The 16,799-nt window shown below is 43.7% G+C and overlaps 1 long non-coding RNA gene across 1 annotated transcript; it reads right to left on the reverse strand.

Moving 5' to 3' along the window:
• Window positions 1–9,450: 9,450 nt before the first annotated feature.
• Window positions 9,451–15,912, reverse strand: LOC137847203 (uncharacterized). The gene is made up of 3 exons (XR_011090852.1): window positions 15,811–15,912; window positions 13,730–15,434; window positions 9,451–10,664 (listed from the first exon to the last, which is right to left on the reverse strand). It is a non-coding gene; the product is annotated as an uncharacterized lncRNA (long non-coding RNA).
• Between the last annotated feature and the right edge of the window lie 887 nt (window positions 15,913–16,799).

The raw sequence follows: 16,799 nt of genomic DNA on the forward strand, positions 1-16,799 counted from the left end.
TTACTGGGATTAATCAAAGGGGGATTAAGGATTCTGTTCATTGTGGTGTCAATCATCATTACACGTAGTATTGTGATAAATGTGGTTAAAGGGTTACTTGCAAAATGTTATAGGGATTTTGAAGTGGTGCCAGGAACAGGTACCCAGTGGATCACTGCAAAGTGGACTGAAGCAGTTTTAGAATCTGCACACGCTGAAGACGACCAAGAAGAGGTTCCTGATAATCTGACAATGACGTGGGCTGTGACACCTCAAGGACTGTCAAGAACAGCCTTTGATCACCATCAAGTGATTAGGTTTAAGTGTGTTACTATTAAGTTGTGTTACTTACTATTAAATTGTGTTACCATTAAGTGCTTACAGTAATTGTAGTGTTATTAGGGTTAAGTTGTATAGTTGTGTTATGTTATGTATTTGACATCTGATGTAAAACCAAGTACTGCTTGTACAAAAAGAAAACGGGGGAATTGTTGGGAATTGGCATACAGGACGTGGACATAAGCAACCAGGGGTAGGCCTTAGAAATCTCAGGGCCTGCTGTAGCTGAGCAAACCAAGCTGCCAGAGTAACTGTAAGAAGCTCCCACAGCAATGACTCCCACATCGCCCAATTAAGGAACTCAGAAAATACTGTTACCAGCATTTGGCCTCAAGGACTAGGTCTACGTGACCACTAATCACAAAGGGGGTTGTTTTCCTGACTGCTAATCAAAAGGGGGGTTCTTTTCTTGCAGGTGGGGTTGTTTTCTTATAGTTGTTTGTCTGTGCGCTTTTGACCAATAATCTTGTGTGAAACACTGTCCGCCCCTGTAAAGTTCACTATAAAAGTTAGGCTATTCGGGCAATAAAATGGAGCAGCATGATCTGACTCTGCTGGTGTTTGTCGTGCTTTCGGCCGTGATTCGCAACAGGTGAGTACCCACCATATCGTCTTCCTTGTGTGGATGAACGCCTACCCCTGATAGCTGAGACACTGCTTTGTGCAGGTGGGGAGGAGAATAATCTCCTTTAAAGTTGGTGGACCTTTTCAGAAAGTTTCTCTACAGTGTTCTCTTTTGGTCGGTGGACACTGGTTGGTTCAGGTGGGGAGGAAGATAGATTCTCTTTAAGTTGGTGGAACTCTTCAGAAAGTTTCTCCACAGCGGAGGTGCAGGCCTGTAAGGAAGAGGAGAGACTTTCTTCGTACTGCCGGAGTTGTTTAGCCACTTCATCCACTGTGGGTTCCTCATCCTCTTTCCAGGTCATTATTTCCAATGAGCTGGCATATGATGATGGTGCACTACGTACAAACTTCCGCCACAAGGGTCGCGTACAGTTGACTTCATCTGGATCTTTGGATGTGCTTCCTAAGTAGTTGTTTAACTTTAAGCAAAACCTGAAGCACATTCAGGAGGCATAACAACAAGACCATGCTGGTCTGAGTATCCCAAGGATATTCAGTATCTTGGAGAGCTATTGTAACAAGCTCGGAGGATAAGAGGGTGGTGAAGGAGGAAGGGAGAATGATCAAGGAGGATAAGGGGGTGATGAAGGAGAAAGGGAGAGTGATCCAGTAAGAAAAAATATCTTCCCCTTTCCCCTCCACAGATTGACTCCCTAATGAAAAAAGGCAACAGGTATAATTGCTAATAGTTTCCAAGATACTGTTTCCAAAGTATAGTCAACGATGTTACTGAGTACAAATAACAAGTTAGAGTCATGACCAGATATCTCATCGTCTCATAAGCCATTGCTACAACACACAGTACCATAATGATCTGAAACCAGGGCCCGGAGAGGATAAACAACATGACAGAGAGCACATACGGAAAATAATGTGCTATAGTACTCAATTTGGAAAACAGTCGCAGCAGAGTTGAGATTAAAGCAATCAGCATCATGACAAGTGACTATTAAGCAGGTCTAATACTTACACCAATTTTAGTTTAACACACTCTGGTCAGATCTGTTGTTAGCTCAACCTTTCGTGCCCCACGTTGGGCACCAAAAAGACTGTCGTGGTTTAACCCGGCTGGCAGCTAAACAACACACAGCCATTCACTCACCCTCCCCCCTCCCTCTCTGGGATGGGGGAGAGGAATGGAAAGTGAAGCCTGTGAGTTGAGATAAAGACAATTTAATAAGACGGGAAAATAATAATAACAATAATAATAATAATTCAATGATGATAATAGTACTACTAATAATAATGTGTACAAACAAGTGATGCAAGATGCAACTGCTCACCACCTGCTGACCGATGCCCAGCCTAACCCCGAGCAGTCCGGCCCCCCTCCCCCGGCTAGCCACCCCTAGACATTGTTTAGCATGACGTGAGATGGTATGGAATACCCCTTTGGCTAGTTTGGGTCACCTGTCCTGGGTCTGTCCCCTCCCAGCTCTTACTGCACCCCCAGCCTGCCTGTTGGCAGGACAGAGCAAGAAGCTGAGATGTCCTTGTCTTGGTATAAGCACTGCTTTGCAACAATTAAAACATCGGGGTTTTATCAGCACCCTTCTCATCCTAAGCCAAAACATAGCACCCTACCAGCTACTAGGAAGAAAATTAACTCTGTTCTAACTGAAACCAGGACATTGAGCCAGCTGGGCTTTCTGTTGAGAGACTCGATATCCATTTAAACCCAGAAAATTTAGAAGACTTATAGTCCATTGAATATAACTCTCTTTAGTCTCGGTAGCTATTAAGAAATCATCTACATATTTTAACAAAGCCCCTTCAGTGTCCGGAGGTATCCAAGTTTCAAGTTCCTTTGCTAATTGGTTTCCAAAAATAGTGGGGCTATTCTTGAATCCTTGAGGTAGTACTGTCCACGTAAGCTGCATCTTTCTGCCTGAATCAGGGTTTTCCCATTCAAAGTCAAATAGGTTTTGGCTTTCTGCGGCTAAGGATAGGCAGAAGAAGGCATCTTTTAAGTCCAGTACGGTAAACCAGGCTTGACTATTCTTTAATTTAGTCAGCAAAGTATAAGGGTTTGCCACTACTGGATGTATATCCTCGGAAATTTTATTTATGGCCCTCAGATCCTGAACTAGCCTATAGCTTTTTCCATCTGCCTTTTTAATTGGCAATATGGGTGTATTGTATTCTGATTCACATTCAATCAATAATCCATACTGTAGAAATTTATCAATTATCTCTTTAATTCCTTTCCTGTCTTCTATCCTCAAAGGATATTGCTTAACCTTAATGGTTTTCTCTCCTGCCTTTAACTTAATAATTATTAGGGTCACATTTTTAGCTCTTCCAGGGACCTAAGTGGCCCAAACTCCTGGATATACTTGATCTGTGATCTCTAAGGGTATTTCACTTTTAGGGTCAGTTTGTATTAGTGCCAGGCTCAACACATTTATTAGTTGTTCTTCTCCTATCCTTAATTCCATTTTCCCTTTTTCAAAGAAAATTTCTGCTTCTAATTGTTCTAACAAATCTCAACCTAATAGAGATTTTGGAGATCCAGGTATGGTGGCTTGGCAGACACATAACCACAATGTGATTATATGAAGGTGCTTTATTCAGCGCTGGAAACCAGGGGCAGGTGCCCAAATCTGGCTTCAAATCCCGTTACATCCCGACCGCAAATTTATATTCTTGGAGATACATTAATTCATACATATTCATTCTTTACCGAAAGGGTTGTTAGGCATTGGAACAGGCTGCCCAGGGAAGTGGTGGTGTCACCATCCCTGGAAGTCTTTAAAAGACGTTTAGATGTAGAGCTTAGGGATATGGTTTAGTGGGGACTGTTAGTGTTAGGTCAGAGGTTGGACTCGATGATCTTGAGGTCTCTTCCAACCTAGAAATTCTGTGATTCTGTGATTTCGAGTTGCAACATCAGCCTCAATAACTCCTCCCTTGACTCCTTCCTACTTGCACATGCGCAGCACCATCTGGTGGTCTCTGGTGGTCTTTCTGGTGGTCTTCATGGTGAAGTAAAGAGTCTTCCTCTCGGTTGAACTATTCACCTTTCTTTTCTGTGCATGCTCTTTCCAACCCTCCATGTGTTTTGCCATCTTCCAAGTTCTTATCAAAGGTCGAGATGTACCTGTTCATCCTCAGGATCTTTCTGTGAAGAATCTCACGTCTCTTTATCAGATTAAGAGCTTATCGATAGTATTTGGCTATACCTGGGAAACACTACAACTCCTTAGGAAGAGATAGTGCAGGATACTAAAATGTGTGCTAATGCTAATATTTCTAACATTCCCCTAAAATATGTGCTAACACCAGGAGATAGTGCAGAATACTAAGCACAGCATCGCTAGTAGGTCAAGGGAGGTCATTGTCCCGCTCTACTCTGCGCTGGTGCGGCCTCACCTCGAGTACTGTGTGCAGTTCTGGGCACCACAGTATAAAAAGGACATGAAACTGTTGGAGAGTGTCCAGAGGAGGGCTACGAAGATGGTGAAAGGCCTGGAGGGGAAGACGTACGAGGAACGGCTGAGGGCACTGGGCCTGTTCAGCCTGGAGAAGAGGAGGCTGAGGGGAGACCTCATCGCAGTCTACAACTTCCTCGTAAGGGGGTGTCGAGAGGCAGGAGACCTTTTCTCCATTAACACCAGCGACAGGACCCGCGGGAACGGGGTTAAGCTGAGGCAGGGGAAATTTAGGCTTGACATCAGGAGGGGGTTCTTCACAGAGAGGGTGGTTGCACACTGGAACAGGCTCCCCAGGGAAGTGGTCACTGCACCGAGCCTGTCTGAATTTAAGAAGAGATTGGACTGTGCACTTAGTCACATGGTCTGAACTTTTGGGTAGACCTGTGCGGTGTCAAGAGTTGGACTTGATGATCCTTAAGGGTCCCTTCCAACTCAGGATATTCTATGATTCTATGATTCTATGATCAGGTTTTAAAGGAACAATTAGCGAGATTAAAAGAGATCAAGAACATCGGTGAGCGATTGTCCAAGGCACTGGTTGTCTTGAATCACTTATGTTTGACTAGTGACCGAGAAGACCTTCCTGCAAGTATTCATTTTCAAAAAATAAATAGGTCAGCACCAAATGTGTTACCACAAATAAGAATTAATTACTGAGATTCTGCTACAGGAACTTGGAAAGGGCCATACGGGTACAGAAATACAATTAACACCTGTGATTACAATAACACTGCTAGGCAGGGTTTAGGGGCTTATGGCATGGAGACAAGGGGTAACAACTATAGCATTTGGAACAATCGTACAGCTATGGCCTTACCTCCTGATGGTTTCCTGATTTGCAGGGATAGGGCTTGGCAAGGTATCCCTGCAAATGCTATTGGAGGTCCATGTTACTTAGATAAACTTACTATATTCGCTCCTAGCTTGTCGCAGTTGGGTGAGATCACTAGACATAAATGGGCATTGCTCACACTGGATTGCAATGATAATGTTGAATTGCTGGGTGTTGCAGCTAGGGTGGCATTGGCAATTTTCGTGCCAGGAGTGCCATCTGCGGCCGCACTTAACAACTTAGAAAAATTGGTATGCTGGTCTGAGAAGCAAGCCCATGCCACAACATAAATACTTGAGGAGATGTTACCAGATCAAAAGTCTGCAACATGCACTCTTACAGGATCAAGCTGCTATTGACTTTTTGCTTTTGGCTCAAGGGCATGGGTGTGAGGACTTTGAGGGAATGTGCTGTTTGAACCTTTCTGATCATAATGAGTCAATTCACAAATCCATTACTTTCCTGAAAGAGCACATGAGAAAGATTCAATATGATATCAATCCTTTCAATCAATGGCTCACTGATTTGTTTGAAACGATGCCTAGATGGTTACTGGGATTAATCAAAGAGTGATTAAGGATTCTGTTTGTTGTGGTGTTAATCATCATTGCGTGTTGTATTGTAATAAATGTGGTTAAAACATTACTTGCAAAGCTGTTACATTGGGCTTGGTTTGCTCAAAAAGAAAAAGGGGGATTTGTTGAGGGATTTTTGAAACAGCAAAGATCCCATGACTTGCTGCAGCTGAGCAAACCAAGCTACCAGGACAACTATGAGAAGCTCCCATGACAGTGTTCCCACATCGCCCAATTGAGGAATTTAGAGAAATATTGTTGCCAGCAGCTGGCTTCAAGGACAGCATCTAAGTGACTGCTAATCATAAGGGGGTTGTTTTCTGGCAGGTGGGGTTGTTTTCGTGCAGTTGTTTGTCTGAGTGCTTTTGACCAATAATCTTGTGTGAGACACTATCCGCTCCTGTTAAGTTCACTATAAAAGGCTATTCGGGTAATAAAATGGAGCATGATCTGACCATACTGGTGTCTGTCGTGTTTGCGGCTGTTCTTCCTGCCACAATCAGATATCTTGGGTCTACTACTTTTGCTCCTTTACAGTCATCACTGAACTTTGGGAGACATTCTGAAAACATTCTGTGGACAGAGAATCGTTATGAAGTAAATCACAGAAGACACAGCTCCTCAGATGGGCTTGATTCTAACGTTGGACAACATTATGGAGGTATAATTTAGCTTTCATGGAAAGTTTTTACATCACTGATGTGTAGCACTGGCTTGAAAAAAAAAAAAAAAAGATGATAATAGTTGTCCTATGCTAAATGTCGTGTTCTGTAGTAACATTAGAGGTGTTGAAAAGATGGATCATCTGGGAGAAAATGTGATGTGATAAGTAAGGGTTAGTCAGAGTAATGAGATTCCAGGTGTATTTCTATCTTGACTCATTCTTATTCTTAATTTTCTAGCTAATGACATATAAATGAGTAGCCAGGCAAAGGGGTTGAGTAGTCTTAATGTTGGACTACACTCCTCTTTCTCTAGAACTGTTTTATGAGATTCTTCCCTATTGCTTATATGCTATCACATCCCAGCGTATGGGGCTGCTTGCTTGACTCCTCTAACAATTTTGTAAAAGTAAAATGTTCTTCCAAAACTTATTGTTATTACATTTCTTTAAAACTTAAAAATCTAAGGGCATTTTGGAAGAAAAGAGAAGAATGGTTGGCGTTCACAAGGCAGAAATGGTACAGAAAATATAAACTATCGTGGGGGATACCATGGCGGAGGTTCCCGTGCTCATACCAGCACTTCCCACTGTGGAAAAATCCAAGGACTGCATGAAAACAATGTACCTGATAATGACACTGGGAAAAAGGAAGACAAGGAAGTACCTAAACAGGTTGAGGCTAAGGATTTTGTAAGTTAATTGTAATAAATGAGATTCTATTGTTTCTGCAAGTTCTATTTTGTCCATTACAAGCTACTTCATGAGATTTCACCAGTTACAGGTTATCATGTAAGGGATCACCCTTAAGGGGGTGTTAGTCATTTGTCCACTAACTTGTTTCTCTTTTCATCTCCATTTTTATCATTGTATGTTTATTATTGTCACTTAAATGTTTAAGTGAAACTACAGTTGGGTTCTAAGTTGATTTTTTTATAGTATTTTGCCACAGTAAACTGTGTCACGTGTAATTGTGTAGAATTTAATACATACCTTACTGGAAAGTTGAAGTACTAACAAAGTACTTGAGGTTTCATGTTTCAACCTACAATTTTAGGATATAAGACCTCAACCCCAACCCCCAACTCTACCCTCTAAACCTATATCCAACCCCCAACCCTACCCTCTAAATCTATATCCAAACCCCAACCGCCAACCCCCAACCCTAACCCCCAAACCTAAAGTCTAAAGCCATCCCCTACCCAACGCCAACCACCAACAGCCAAACCTAAACCCCAACCCTAACGTCTAAACCAAACCCTTACAAAACGCCAACCCCCAACCGCCAAACCTAACCCAGAACCCTAACATCTAAAGACATCCCCTACCCAAAGCCAATCCCCAACTGCCAACCCTAACCCCCAACACTAACATCTAAACCTAACCCCTAACCAAAAGACAACCCCGAACCGCCAACCCAAGAACCCTAAACGCCACCCCCAAAAATCTAAAGCTATCCCCTAACCCAACGCCAACACCCAACTCGATATCCAACCCCCAATCCCCAAACCGATATCCAACTGCCAACTCCAACCCCCAACCCTAACCTCTAAACCTATATCCAACCCTGAACCCCAAACCCCAACCCCAACCTCTAAACCTATATCCAACCCCCAACACCAACCCTAACCTCTAAACATATATCCAACCCCAAACCCCAACACTAACCTCTAAACCTATATAAAACCCACAACCCTAACCTCTAAACCTATATCCAACCCCCAACTCCAACCGCCAACCCCAACCTCTAAATCTATATCCAATCCGCAATTCGAACCCCAACCCCAACCTCTAAACCTATATCCAACACCCTTCCCTAACCTCTAAACCTAAATCCAACCCAAAATCCCAACTCCCAACCCTATATCCAAACCCCAACCCCAACACAAATCCCCACCCCCAAACTCTAAAACAATCCCCTAACCAAATGTCAACCCCAACCCCCAACACTATATCCAACACCCAAACCCAACCCAAACCAGATATCCAACCCCCAACCCGATATCCAACCCCCAACCTGATACCCAACCCTAACCCGATAAACAACTACCAGCCTTATATTCATCCCCCAACCCCAACTCCCAACCCTATAACCAACTCCGAACCCAATAACCAACTCCCAACCCCACCTCCCAACCCTATATCCATCCCGCAACCCCCAAAACCCAACCCCCAACCCTATAACCAACCCCCAAACCTAACACCCAGCCATATATCCAAGCCCCAACCCCAACACCCAAGCCTATATCCAACCCCGAACCCTAACCCCAACCCTACCCTCTAAACCTATATCCAACCCCCAACCTTAACCTCTAAACCTATATTCAACCCACAACCCTTATCTGTAAACCTACATCCAACCCCCAACCCCAACCCTAACCTCTAAACCCATATCCAACCACTAACCCCAACCCCCAAACCCAAACTCTAAACATAATTTCAACCCCCAACCCCAACACTAACATCTAAACCTATTTCCAACACCAACCCCTAACCCTAACCTCCAAAACTATATCCAACCCAAAACCCCAACCCTAAACCCTAACCTCTAAACATATATCCAACCCACAACTCCAACCCCCAACCCCAACGTCTAAACCTAAATCCAGCCCCAAAACCCTACCACGAACCCCAACCTCTAAACCTATATCCAACCCCCAACCCAAAACCCCAACCTCTAAACCTATATCCAACCCACAACCCCAACCCCAAACCCTAACCTCTAAGCCTATATCCAATCTTCGACACCAACCCCCAACACTAACCTCTAAACCTATATCCAACCCCCAACACCAACCCTAAATCCAACCCTCAACCCTAACCCCCAACCCTTTATCCAACACTCAACCCGAACCCCCAACCCTATATCCAACACCCAACCCTAACATCTAAAACTATATTCAATCCCCAACCCTAAACTTTTAACATAAATCCAACCCCCAACCCTAAACCCATACCCTAACCTATAAACACACTGCATCTGTGGTTCAAGAATTAAATTGCCAGTGCAGGGCCCAGAGGCAGACAGGACTGTTCTTTATTGACACTAATTGTTAACACATTCCTCACAATCCCTTATCTTCTTTTTAATATCAACAATTCGTGTCTCTTCTATTGTTAATAACTGGATTTAATCAGTCCGTTCTTGGAGGGTCCAATTCTTAAGCATCATAATTGACATATCCCCTTCCTTTTATAATGAAGTTATTACAAATGTACTATTTATCACCCGGTGTATTAATAATGTAAGGCAAGGTATCATACAAGGTATAAACAATAACATCATTACACCACATAACAATAAAAATAACATTCTTTTAACCCATGGTCCACCAGGCAGCCATGAAAATAAATCCCATTCCATATCCTTCCAGGTTTTTGCTGGGACGTGGGCCAATTTTCTAATTTCCTTTACAAGTTCATTTACAGCTTTTCTTTCTGTTGTGGTTTAACCCAGCGGGCAGCTAAACAACACACAGCCACTCGCTCACCTCCCCCCCTCCTTTTCTGGGATGGGAGAGAGAAATGGGAAAGTGAAGCCTGTGAGTTGAGATAAAAACAAGAAAATAATAACAATAATAATAATAACAATAATGATGATAATAGTACTACTAGTAATAATGTGTACGAAACAAGTGATGCACAATGCAATTGCTCACCACCTGCTGTCCGATGCCCAGCCTAACCCCGAGCAGTCCGGCCCTCCTCCCAGCCTGCCTGCTGGCAGGACAGTGAGAAGCTGAAACATCCTTGGCTTGGTGTAAGCACTGCTCTGCAACAATTAAAACATCAGCATTTATTAGCATTCTTCTCATCCTAAACCAGAACATAACATTCTATCAGCTACTAGGAAGAAACACTCTCATCATCAATCTTTAAACAGCAATTATTAAAGCTAAATTTTCCACAGACTTCTCCTTCTTGTGCTAGTAAATAATCCAAAGCTAGGCGATTTTGATACAAAGCAGTTCTCATCTTGGTATTTTGCTTTGCAATTAATCCAAGTGCATCTCCGGCTTTATTTATAACTATTTCTATTACAGCTAATAACCTAATTATTCTATTAAGCATATATATTGGGGTCCTATAGCCCCAGGATCTGTCTTCTGTGCACGTAGCTGGATCATAATAGGCAAACGCCTTCAATCAAGGGGTTGGGCCTGCTTTCAGGGTCGATTCAGGCTTGTGTTACTGTTTGGCCTGTCAGGGTGATCCAGCTCCTGGAAAACGAATCACAATTTTATATAGGTATATATAAAGTATATCCCAAGTATAGCCATGGCTGTTTCTGTTGAACCTTCTCTGGGGCTATCTTCAACCCTTTTGCTTCCAAAGTATCCCAAATAAACTTTAAATCTGAATCCTGGAAGCATTCTGGCCTACCAAACCGAATGTTATCCATATAATGGTAAATAATTACGTCACACCACGCTATCTGAATTGGTTGTAATGCCCAGGCCACATATAATTGACATAATATAGGGGAATTCCTCATCTCCTGTAGAAGAACTAGCCATTCATAGTGCTTTGCTGGGGCCTGTTTGTTAATGAAGGGTACCATAAAAACAAATCTCTGACAGTCCTGTGCTACCACATCTGGTTGCCTGGACTGATCGATAAATTTATCATATGGTTCCCCAGGGGCCTGTTCTACAGATGTGAATGGAGGTGCTTTCTTTTCCCCTGGGAGACTAAGAAGAGCCCTCAGTGCGAGCTGTGCAGCTGTTTGGTGAATAATCGCAGGGAACTGCAACTGAATCTGGGTATTGAGATAAGGACTCGTTCCCTTTAACATCTCTGCAGTAATCCCATACAGAGGGCCCCCCGTTTGACGCAGTTGACCCGCTTCCCCCTGTGGTAACTGCAACCGTTCCCTTTCAAACAATAACAATGGGGAAGGAGTTAACAATAAGCCCGCCAAGTTTCGACAGTCAAGTGGACACATTGGTTTTGCCCGAAAAATCCATTGAATTATCTGTTGAGCTGCCTGGGATTGTAATCCATAGTCCAAAACCATTTTTTGAGCTTGTTGTAGAAGCTTGCAGCCATGTGGCTGCCACGACCCGGTGCCTTGCACAGGGTTGATAATAATAGGGCAGGCCAAGGACGTAGCATGCCTATGCCCCTCTATGAAAGCATCACATATGACGTTGGAGCACCTGTCCCTCCTTGGAGAGATGGAACCTGCTGTAACAGCCAATGTTGACATGGCCAGGGGTGGCCCAGTAGTCTGGAGGGTGCCCTCAAGCATGCTCATTATTTCTCCTGAGGAAGTAGAATCCAGGTGGTGGGAACGGAACCTGGCACTCAGATCATCAGAGGAGCCGGCTCCATCCAAAGACACTTGTTGCAAGGTGCTCACAGTGCAGTGGTTTCCCTCTAGTGAAGACCGGAAAGTCAAAGCCTCAAGGGTTTTTGTGGGCTTAGCTGGAGGGTCCAGAGACACAGGATCAGAGCACCCTAACCTGTGTTCAGAGCTTATGGTTGAAAATATGCCTTTCTCTGCAGAGAGATTCCAGCTTGATGGGTCAGACATGAGCTTCAGTGTGTTCTGAGAAAGCAGTGATTTGTCCTCTCTAGCCTCAGTGAAGGTGTCATTGGCAAGGACGATGCTTGTTGTAGAGAAGACACATTTGGTAGTTCTTGTTTGACATAGCTGACTGAAACCAGGTGCAAGAAGCATAGATTTCTGGTCTATCTTCTCAGGTAAAGAAGCCCGTGGCGTTCTGGACTTCAGAGAATTACAGCTCCTGTTATATATGGAGTGGTAATTCGTGTCGAGAAAATGGTTGATATTAATAAAGAAGGGGGAGATTTGGGAATGTGGCCATGGGGGTTGGAAAGCCCCATGTTTGAGATAACATTAGACTCTTAAAGATGAGGCCATCAGGAATATAAAAGAGTTTAGAGGGAACAAAGAAGGGTGATTCAGGAGACTCCATGCAGTCTCCAGTTTTCTGTTCTCCAGCTGGTCTCTTGTTCTCCAGCCTTTAAGGCATGGATGTTTCTGGGTGTTTGCTGTTGTTGTTACATTCAAAGTTGTTTGACCAATGAAAAGTTGTTTTGAAAAGAACTGCTGTGGAGAGAAGGGTATAAGAGGGGAGCCTGCCCTCAAGATAAAAACAAAAAAAAAGGCAACATGATGAAGTTACATCAATAAAGAAGCAGGAAAAAGAAGTGAAGAGGAACAGGCTGGGAGAATGGAAACCAGGACGGGAACAGGCACTTCGATTACCTCATGAAGATAGGTTCGGCCAGACTCAGTAAACTGCTCAGAGAAGCTCGTACAGAAAGTCACTGGAAATAGGCGCACTGGAGCTGGAGAGAAGCTCAAGCTGAGAGAAGCGGACCTGTGCACACAACGGCCTCTCGCTGGTAAGCAGTTGCGCATTATGGGGAATCATACGTCCTTAGGAACAAAGACTGTCCTGGTAACCTTACAGCTCATTCTCCTTATTAACAATTGGACAGTTTATGAGCCTGAAATATGGGACCAAACTGAGGTCAAGGTGTGGGACTCTGCAACTGAAAACGACAAGGTTGAAGTGGGATTGCTCGGCACCTGGCGAGCAGTCTCTGAGGCCTTAAAGAGCCATGTGGAGCCACAGTCACAAATATGTGGCTTGCCAGACAGTGAGGGAGCTGCGGGTTCCTTTACTGATCCGACTGATACACCATGGGCCCCTTTGCTGCTACAGCCATCGAAGGCCTTTGCTGTTACGCCCCCTGCTGACCTGGACGTGCCTTTTGACCCAGGCCTATTGGCCTTGAGAAGGAGATGGATATGCTTTTCTTCGATCCGGGAAGAACGGGATACATAAGGCCTGAAGACCGAGTTGCTTGACAACTTAAAGCGAGACATATTGTTCAAAAGGAATGGAAAATGGAGACTTGTTTGTAATCAAGAAAAGGAATGGAAAATGGAGACTGGTAAGTCATGGAACTTAAAGGATTGTTACCTTTTCTGATTTTACATAGGTTTAGGTGTACTCGAATTTAGTAACTTAAAGAATTGTTTGTTACCTTTCCTGATTGTATGTATGTATAGGCATACTCGAGTTTAATATGTAAAAGCGATGTTCTATATATTTAGAATGTTTGATGTTCGTGTGTGCATGTTGGTGGAGCATAGACTCCCCGCACACCCAGCGCTGTTTACTTGCCTTTTATACCTTTTATGCCTTTTATACCTTTTATAAGTATAAATATTACTAAATTAAGATTGAGTTGAGACTTCATTTATAACAGCTCCAAAGAGATTTAAAGGGAGAAATGTTGGTCATACCTTGCAGTGTATCCTGAAGGGCTTCAATTTGCTCCATCAGCCTCTGATTACAGTTTTTCAGGTGGTAGTTTTCTAGCTCAAGCTCTCTCAGCTTAAATGTTACCCACTCTTTGATCTTGGCAGCTTTCTCTTGAACAATTTTGAGTTCCTCAATCCTCAGCTGTTTCTGTTTCGCTAGCTGAGTCTCCAGTCTGTTAATCAGGTCTTGTTTTCTTTGCAGTGTACCCATCAGCTCCTGAAGGTCGATTTTTGCAAGCTGCTGCTGCACCTCTCATTGGCGAAGCATCCCGAGTGGATTTATTGCTGCCTGGCAGCGGCACAGATCCTGGCAGCACAGCTTTATCAAGATTTTCTGGCACGGGGGATGGGGAGGGCAGGCCCCACTCCCCATCAGCACTCTGCTCCGATAGTCCCTCAGTTATTTCTGTCGCTGATTGATTTATTGGAGAAGTCATACCCCGAACTGGGGTGGGTGCAGGAACCGACGATAAAAATTGTGTCAGTTGCATTCCTGAGGTCTCAGGTTTCGTACTTGGCGGTCTGTCAGTCCCAGACGGTACTGAGAAAGCTTGCGCTGCCACCATAGCCAGCAGCCGTTCGGTTTTCATACCGCACAGCGCATTAAGCACTGCACGCCAGGTCGTACATAGATCTTTATCGAACTTTCTGCTTGTGATGGTTGTATCCCTTAAATGATCTCCTACGAGCCGTCACTCATCTGGGCCCAATTAGAGGGATTTCTTTTAGAAAACCCTCCTTCTGGGCCCAATGTACCAAGGATTTGATCTTTTTTACATTGCAAGATACGCCTCTCTTAGAGAGAAAGCTAGAGAGAAGCTGCACAGCCGCTTCCTCCTCCATGGTTACATCAGACAGGCTGCAGGGTCATGATCTCCACCCCTCTACTATATGCCAACTCGCCACACAGTGGCGGTCGTCTGCTGTAATTCACTGACACCTCTGGTCTCCCATAGCGACTCGATCCCGGATGTCCCGCGTCTCACCGCGATATCTCCCGGCGTCTCAGTGCGAGTTCTCCCCGCGTCTCACCACTATTTCTCCCCGCATCTCACTGTGATTTCTCTCCGCGTCTCACTGCGATTTCTCTCCACGTCTCACCACGATTATCTGTGTCCGGATCGGTGCTTGGAGTTTCTCAGTGTCTCTCGGGTGTTTCGGCTTCTGTCAGGTCTCTCCATGTCTCTCAAGGCTGTCCGTGTCTCTGAAGCGTCTCTCAGGGCTCTCAGTGTCTCTCAGGTCTCTCAGTGTCTCTCAGCTTCTCTCAGCGTCTGTCAGGTCTCTTAGCGTCTTTCAGTGTCTGCGGGTCTCAGCCTGTTCGGACGCTATTTGTTGCAGGAAGAACGGCCAAAAACACGACAGACACCAGTATGGTCAGATCATGCTCCATTTTATTACCCGAATAGCCTGACTTTTATAGTGAACTTAACAGGAACGGATAGTGTCTCACACAAGATTATTGGTCAAAAGCACTCAGACAAACAACTGCACGAAAACAACCCCACCTGCCAGAAAACAACCCCCTTGTGATTAGCAGTCACTTAGATGCCGTCCTTGAAGCCAGCTGCTGGCAACAATATTTCTCTAAATTCCTCAATTGGGCGATGTGGGAACACTGTCATGGGAGCTTCTCATAGTCGTCCTGGTAGCTTGGTTTGCTCAGCTGCAGCAAGCCATGGGATCTTTGCTGTTTCAAAAATCACAAACACAAGTAGTTATGAAATCCAAATAAAACAGTCAAAAGTACAGATTCACAAATATACTTCCAATTATCAACTCATTAGTAGGGATTATAGAAATTTTAAAGTAAATCTTTAATATACCAGTAGGAAATACTGCATAAGTTAAAACCTTATGCTGAGAATACCACTCAAATCAAAATACATCCTCACTAGAACTCATACCTAAAGGGATTAAATCAAAAAATATCACCTCTTACAGAAGCTGTCTTCCCTATTATGTCTATCTGCCTTTACTATTTTAACACTATAGGATTTCTTTCGCTACTACACCTTAAAAATTCAAGAATAACTTTTCTTTCTGCAAAAGTAATGCTGTCTTACTGTTCTATGTGCCACACATCTCCCAATAACAGCAAAAAGTTTCCCCTTCCCTCCAGCACCAGACTTAATGTTCACTGAGCTCACTGTATTGCACATGTGCAAGAAATCAAACATTCCCTAGTGCCATATTAGCTGGGCATTTTTGCTTTTGTAGCTATGTGAAAAATGTACTACGTGAGCAAAATAAGTTTAGCAGTTCTTGGGAGTATTAGGTTCACTACACAAAAGTATTGATTTTGCTGCCTGAAGCTTATTCCTGAGAAAAACCCTCCCCCTCCCACTCCTCTGTCTACCCCCTAAAAGACAGCAGTAATGGCTTATTCACATAATATTTGTAAACACATAACAAATCATGATCCATAATATACCAGTTGCTATTCTGACACATTCTGAGTTGAGACAGAAAAGGCAAAACACTATTCTGATAGCAGCAAGACTTGGATAAAATAATATATATATAAATAAAAAATAAAAAACATTTGCATTCTGCCTTAATCTAGACCTCAATAATGAACTGCTATCCCCAAAGAATTCTTAGAAAACTTTTGTAAGTTCTGGCTGCCCTTCTGTTGCAATTTAAACCAGCCATTCGCTTACATGCCCCACGGGCTCACAGTGGGATTGATTTTAGGTTCCCTCCATCATAATGGTCATTCTGGACAGTAGAGATGGTATGTAGTGTTGGATTGTTGCATGCTAAAGCCAATTCTGGTAACATCACCACTGCACTTCTCTGGTTCCATTAAGATTCATTCTTCATTAATCTGGGCTACTTCCTGTAATACCACTGTATTGTGGTTTAACCTGGCAGGCAGCTAAGCACTAAGCTCTACATCTAATGTCTTTTAAAGCCCTCCAGGGATGGTGACTCAACCCCTTCCCTGGGCAGCCCATTCCAGTGCCTAATAACCCTTTCAGTAAAGAAGTTTCTCCTAACATCCAAACTAAACCTCCCTTGGTGCAACTTTAGCCCATTTCCCCTTGTCCTA

Source organism: Anas acuta, chromosome W (assembly GCF_963932015.1).
Source record: "Anas acuta chromosome W, bAnaAcu1.1, whole genome shotgun sequence".
NCBI classification, from domain to species: Eukaryota; Metazoa; Chordata; class Aves; order Anseriformes; family Anatidae; genus Anas; species Anas acuta.